The 7,388-nt window shown below is 43.0% G+C and overlaps 1 non-coding gene across 1 annotated transcript; it reads right to left on the bottom strand.

Annotated features, from left to right (window-relative positions):
* Positions 1–5,901: 5,901 nt before the first annotated feature.
* LOC120269714 lies at positions 5,902–6,008 on the bottom strand. The gene has a single exon (XR_005539354.1). It is a non-coding gene; the product is annotated as a small nucleolar RNA R71 (small nucleolar RNA).
* Positions 6,009–7,388: the final 1,380 nt, after the last annotated feature.

Genomic DNA, 7,388 nt, shown 5'->3' with positions numbered 1-7,388 from the left:
TTACAACTCTATGCGAGTACGAGGTATTGAGATTGTTCGATTTCTCTTCCGGGACATGTATAGAGTTAGGCATAGTTGACCATAGATTTGGGACTATGTAATTAAGGATTTCCACGACTAACCATCACATTGATTAGGAAGCATAATAGAGTGTTCTTGCACTTGAAAAAATTATCCTAGGTGGAGCATTATCCCGGTACCCCATCTTTATCGATTGTCTTACCCCCTTCCTTACTTTTGCTCTCTTACTTGTTGTTTTACTGTTGAGAATTGAATCATTGTCACGCTCATTATCATTGATCTTTTACATAGCTAAGGATTGAATTAAGTATTTTTATTCCCTACTCCTGGTGGATTCGATACCCGCTAAACCGGGATTATTACTTCGACAAACCCGTGCACTTGCGGGATATATGCAAGGGGACCTTGTCAAGAATCATCAACTTTATAATGTTTTAATAACGGTTAATGCTTCTTTAATGATATTTTTTATGGTTATGCCGGCGATGATAGGTGGATCTGGTATCCGAAGAATTCCAAGGCTTTGCTTGATTCGCATTCATTCTCTATGTAGTACTCTTTTTGAGTTTTGAATCTCTTGCTTGAACTTTCAAATGAAAAACAAAGAAAAGCAAGGAGAAGAAGAATAAGGACAACCTTTCCAAAGAAGTAGTTGCACCAAAGGTCATGAGACCCGAAGAAAGGAAGCTTAAGTCGAGTAAGTACCCTTTTTGGGGATGTACTTTACTGGCGATACCAAGCTTTGGTGGAGAACTCGGCAGGACGATAATTCTCCGGTAGGTCGGACTACCTTCGGCTCGTGGGATAAGTTTCTGAAGGTGTTGCAGGATTGCCCGAAGAGGTAAAAGCTGGCTGCATTGGTCACTGAGGGTGACAGTGACTCGCAGCCGGATCAATCCTCTGCAATTATTGGGGACTCGACGGCGAGTGAAAAGGTATCCCTTCTCATTCTCTTCTTTATGTGCCATCGACCTTGAATGGCGGGGAAGCCCGAGCCATGGTAGACACTGGAGCCACTCATAATTTCATTCGAGAGGCAATCATTGCATGGTTTGGGTAGGCGTTGGCGCGCACACCGCCGATGTCAAGGCAATCAACTCCCAGCCAGGTGATGTCAGCGAGTTTCTTGAGAATGAAGGCATTGTTATCTCGACATAATTATTGGCCCGATATGGGTGATGACATTAAAGCTTATGTGAAGTTGTGCTAGCAAGACAAGTCTGAGAGAAGACGTGAAGCTGGTCTTCTTCAGCCTTTGCTCGTCCCGGAAAGGCCTTGGCAATCCCGGCAGTGCACCCGAGAGGATCAATGGTTTTGCTTTGTAGGAGTATCTCCGTCACTATGTGTCTGCTTCACAAAGGAACTGGTTAAGTTAACTTGATGTGGCACAGTTCTCGTTTGGGTAGCCCCTAGTTGTTATCATCGCATAAGGGGGTCATGGAAGGGTTCGAATCTCAACGCCAAGAGAGGAAGAAAGAAGAGGTGCTTTCAAAAGCTTCTCGCAGGATGAAATGAAGAACTATTGATAAATGCTTGAGTAGACATATTTTTATATATGTTTTACATCCATTGAGCATTATTTTTTACTATGGTTTATGTCTCATATTGTGTATTTGGTGTTCTTTTATGCATATAGGTTGTGAATGCCTTGAAGAGTAAAAAGGAAGCAAAGATGGGCTATAAAGACATAATGTTGGGAGTTCTTGTTCAATTCAAGGACCAAGACACGAGAGGAGTTTATAAATGTGGAGATGTGTGCCAACTTCCAAGAAGATTCAAGTCAATTCACTAGTTGGAAGGAAACAAAGGCAGCCACATCTTCATGTTTATTCTCTTTATGAAGATTGCAAGACCTCCCAAAGATACATCGATGAAGAAAAGTTTTATAGCCTACCACATGGACGTGTGCCCGGACATGTGGCCTCAAGAGAAGAGTGATTGGACCGCGGTTTGTGAAAAGTACTGTAGTAAAATTACTGTAGCAGTACTGTATCAAAATTACTGTCCACGCGCCCGCGTGAAAATTTATGTAGCCCACGCGGCCACGTGGAAAATCCACACGGGCGCATGAGGGCACATGACAGGCGCGATCTAAGGCCTATAAATAGCCGTTTTGCCCTATTCTTTCTCATCTTTTGTGCGGCTCTTGAGGGGTGAGACGGCTAGGGGTTTGGAGAGTGTAGGTTTTGCGGCTTTGGAGGCGCTTTGGTCACTAACTTTGATTGATTCCTCCTCCCTCATAGTATCAAGGAAGCCACCGGTGAACCTAGCTTCGGAGTGGGTCCTTTCAAGACGTCAAGCTCTACATCAAGGCCATCGGTTCATATATAAGGGGTTTATTTCTATGGTTTTTAATGTACTTTCATTCATTGATGGTGTGTTTTGTATGTTGCTCCATGGAGAGCTAAAACCCTAGAGGGTATTTGGGGTTGTGAACCCTAGGATTCTCATCTTTTGTGGATTTGCTTAGTGTTTCTATTTAATCCGAGTTTGATTAAGTTTTTAATCTTGTATTCTCATTGCTTGCTTGTTTAATTAATCCTTGTGGTTGATTGGATTTGCATGATTTGTTACTTTGATGTGAGAGAGGTCTCCATTAGAGTTAGAACTTCAAGATTAAAGAGGGTTGAGAGGGTGAGTCATGAGATAGTGGAGTGTCCCTCTCCCTTCAGACTGTGTGTATTCTATCTCTGTTCCTTAAGCTCTATGCAACCATATTTGGTGTGAGGTGTGAGATTGAGAGATTTCTCCACCCGGACTTTGTAGGGTGTTAGGATCCTTCGCCGGGAATTAGGGTTGGATCAATCTTTAGGAATCGGATACAACTCTTGGAATCCGTAGAGTGCTTTGCAGTCATATGTTGTGTGAGGTGTTGAGATTGAGCGATTTCTCTACCGGGACCTCGTAGGGGACTAGTATCAGTGATCGGGAGGCCGGATCCGATTATATTTGGATTTCCACGACTTAACTTACTCATCATAGAAACACTTTGCTTATTCGGTACCTAATACCTGAATCCTAGGGGGAGCATTGCCCGAATACCCCACTTTTACTGATTGAGATCTCCATCCATTTTACCCTTGCATATTTGTCTCCGATATTCATTTCTTCGCACATTAGATCACCACACCTTTCCATTTATCATTAGGTTAGAAAGCAGAGAAGAAGTTAGTACTAGTAGCCCTGTTCCCTGTGGATTCGACTACCCACTCACCGGGGTAATTATTACTTCGACACCCGTGCACTTGCGGTACATACACGCATATTCGGACGCGTGTCAACTATACTGACCAACGGAGGAGGCCGTTGGAGTTCAAGGTTGGTGACAAGGTTTGTGATAAGTGCTTGTGTGATAAGAATGCGAAGTGTTCTTTCCTTATCATGAGCATTACTTTTGTTAGATTTTAGCGCTAATACGTGTGTATTTATGTACTTTTGTGTAGGTTGGGTTATGAAGACGATTACTTGTGAAAGAAGCCATTGTAGATTGTTTTACGCATTATTTGGAGGAGATCTTGAGAAGGCTCAAACGCGGAGACATGAGTCATGTTTAGAATGCTTGAATGTGTGCCAACCTCCTCGTATTCGAGCTACGGCAATGATTCGGAGGGGCACGAAGGCAGTTACATCCTAGTATTCCGACTTGTGCATATTTAGCAAGATCTCCACCAGCGTTACTGTTTATTGAAGAACTAAGACGATCTACGATGTGAACGTGTGCCTGTTTACGTTATCTCAATGAAAGCATGGATTCGGGAGTATTTCGTGAGATTACTGTAGCAGGCAATGTAGCAATACTGTAGTAAACCATTGTAGTAGGTGCTGTTCACAGCCGGCCGAAGAAAGAGCAAAACAGAGGAGTCACACGGGCGTGTGGAAATTCCACACACCCGTGCGTTAATTCCACAGACCCGTGTGAAATATCCACAGGGGCGTTTGGAATCCCGATTCAAACCCTATTTAAGGCCAATTTCAACCCCGATTTCAGAATTCTTTTCTCCATCTTTTCCCCAACTTGAGAGAGGACTGCGGCAAGGGTTTTGAAAGGTATTGGCTAGGGATTTGGACATGTTCTATGGCTCTGGCATCATCATCTCTTTGGAAGAAGGTTGGTAAGGGAGCCTCCGTTGGATTGATTCGGCGAGGCGTATCTTATACCGGACAAGGGGATCTTGCGACGAGTAGAGGACTATCCACAAGACCAACGCCATGACTATCGAGGGGTTTTCCTATCGATTGCTTTCTTTTACATTTGATTTCATTATCTTTTGTATTCTGCTCCATGGAGAGCTAAACCCTAGTGGGTACTTGGGTATTTATGAACCCTAGGATTTATTGGTTTCATTGAATCTTTTTATTATGCTTTCAATTAATTGATGTTATTGTGAGTTCCAATCTTGAATGTTTGATTGTTTGAATGCTCCCTTAGAGTGACACTAAGGTTGAGAGTTCATGTGGTAGCCCTTGTGAGTGAGTGACACACCACGAGAGTTAGACAAAGCTTGATTGGAGAGGGTTGAGAGGGTAAGTCGAGAGGTACATGAGCATCCCCTTTCCCCTCCGGTGTAATAGATTCTACCTCCGTTCCTCGAGTTCTTTTCGACCATAATAGAGCAAATGAGCTAAGGGATGACCCTCCGCTGGGGCTTAGTTGCGAGTGCAACAGAGTGAAGCGTTGACATGATTTTAGCATCTAGGGCTTCATTATGGTTAGTGATCTTTCTTCTGGACCAAAGGGTTAGGTCTACAATTAGGAAGAGATTTATCACTTGGAATCCCCAGAGCTTAATGCAATCCTTCTTACGAGTATGAGGTTCAGAGGTTGTTCAACCTCTCCTCCGAGACATGTAGAGGATTAGGCTTGGTTAACCCTAGATTCGGGACCATGCATTAAAGGATATCCCTGACTGACCATTACATTAGTTAGGAAGCATAATAGAGAGTTCTTGCACTTAAAATGATTTTCCTAGGCAGATCAATACCCGGGTACCCCATCTTTATCGATTGCCTTACCTTCTCCTTTACTTTTGTTCTCTTTCGGGTTGTTTTACTTCTGAGAATTGAATCTTGTCACACATATCACTATTCATATTTCATATTGTTAAGAAGCAAATTAAGTATTTTTATTCCCTTTTCCCTGTGGATACGATACCCTACTTACCTGGGACATATTACTTCGACAACTCCGTGCACTTGCGGGGAGCACTGTCAAGTTTTTGGTGCCATTGCCGTGGAACAGGCATTTAGAGATACTTTGCACTTTTGTTTCCTTAGTTATTCCTTTATCCGTTCTATTTCACATTTTCTTTTCTATCATCATTCTGATTTGTTTTATTCCCTTTGTGTAGCTTCAGGTTGATAACCCGAGGGAACCCCTCAATATTGATTGAAGGAGATCCCGAGCTTGAAAGAACACTAAGAAGGAAAGGGAAAGGACCTGTGGAAGAACAATCTAATCTAGTCGATTTGGAAGTTGAAGGGTCGGATAATATGGCGAGCAAATGAATAAGCGGCAGAAGACACTCTCGATTATGCTAGACCCTCGGTTTGGGCACACAATCGAGTATTGTGTGACCCCCCAATCTGACTCAGAATTTCGAGCTAAAGCCGGCATTCATCCATATGTAGCAGCAATCCGCACAGTTCAATGGTTTGGACAATGAGGATCCAAACAGTCACATAGAGAACTTTCTCGAGGTGTGTGATATGCTCAAGATAAATGGGGTGACAGATGATGCCATCAAGTTGAGAGCCTTCCAATTTTCCCTAAAAGGGAGAGCAAAGCAGTGGCTACACTCATTACTTAGAGCCTCAGTTACTACATGGGAGGAGATGGTAGAAGCTTTTCTAGCCCGTTATTTCCCTCCTGGAAAATCTGCAAAGCTTAGGAATGAGATCTCATCCTTTGTATAGTCGGAATTGGAGTCTCTATTCGAGATATGGGAAAGGTTCAAGGAGCTCCTAAGAAAGTGCCCATAACACGGATTCCCGGAGTGGATTATTGTTCAGACTTTGTACAGCGGGTTGAATACGAGTACAAGACAACTTTTGGATGCGGCAGCAGGAGGTACCTTAGGTAGCAAGACTCCCGATGAGGCCTATCAATTTATTGAAGAAATAGGGTTAAACAGCTACCAATGGAATGCCAAGGAAAAGGAAAATGTGGCAGGTCTTCATGAGATAGATGCAGTAACTTCATTGGCGCCGCAAGTGAAAAAATTAAGTAAGAAGTTAGATCGTCTAAATTCAAACACAGTGGTGGCCGTGAGTACTTGCACCAGGTATGGTGGAGGACATGCTCCATCTGATTGCCCGATCTCTATTGGTAGTGCATCCTCGGTTGAGAATGTCAATTTTGTAGGTAATGGCATGAGGACTCAAGGAAACCCATATAGCAATACCTACAATCCAGGTTGGAAGAATCATCCCAATTTCTCGTGGAGCAACCAAGGTCAACAAAAGGCCATGGGGCCATTGGCTTTCCAACAACAAGCCCCGAACATGGAAAACAGAATTTATGGTTTGGAAACCCGAATGAATGATTTGGAGAAGGCCTTGACTCTATTTGTGCAATCTTCAAATACAAGGTTTGAATCAGTTAAGGCTACACATCACAATCACACCACCTCTTTGCATAACTTTGAAAATCAGGTGGGGCAGATTGCGAAGTCACTCTCGGAAAGGCCACAAGGAAGCTTGCCGAGCAATACCGAGACAAACCCTAGAGAGCATGTGAAGGCGATCACTTCGAGAAGTGGTCATGAGGTTGAAGTTAGGCTTCCGGGGAGAAGCCAAAAGAACACATACCCGAGGTTATAGAGGTTGAAGAGGGAACAAGCAAAGAGAAGGAGGTGGCAACCCCACCTTTCAAGCCGATCATCCCTTATCCCTTTAGATTAAAGAATGACCAAGGGAATGAACAGTACAAGAGTTCCTGAGTTTGTTCAAGCAACTCCACATCAATATTCCTCTTGTCAAGGCATTAGCTCAAATGTATAAGTATGCGAAATTCTTGATAGACTTGTTGACTAACAAGAGGGAGTTGGAGGAGAGTGCTTCACTGATTTTATATGCATCTATCTTGGCGGTGTTGCAAAAGAACATGTCGAACAAGAATAAAGACCCGGGAAGTGATAAGTGCTTGAGTAGACATATTTTTATATATGTTTTACATGCATAGAGCATCATTTTTTACCATGGTTTATGTCTCATATTGTGTATTTGGTGTTCTTTTATGCATATAGGTTGTGAATGCCTTGAAGAGTAAAAAAGGAAGCAAAGATGGGCTATAAAAGACACAATGTTGGGAGTTCTTGTTCAATTCAAGGACCAAGACACGAGAGGAGTTCATAAACATGGAGATGTGT

The sequence above is a fragment of the Dioscorea cayenensis genome, chromosome 9, assembly GCF_009730915.1.
Source record: "Dioscorea cayenensis subsp. rotundata cultivar TDr96_F1 chromosome 9, TDr96_F1_v2_PseudoChromosome.rev07_lg8_w22 25.fasta, whole genome shotgun sequence".
Taxonomy (NCBI): domain Eukaryota; kingdom Viridiplantae; phylum Streptophyta; class Magnoliopsida; order Dioscoreales; family Dioscoreaceae; genus Dioscorea; species Dioscorea cayenensis.
This window is presented reverse-complemented; position numbering and strand designations above follow the sequence as displayed.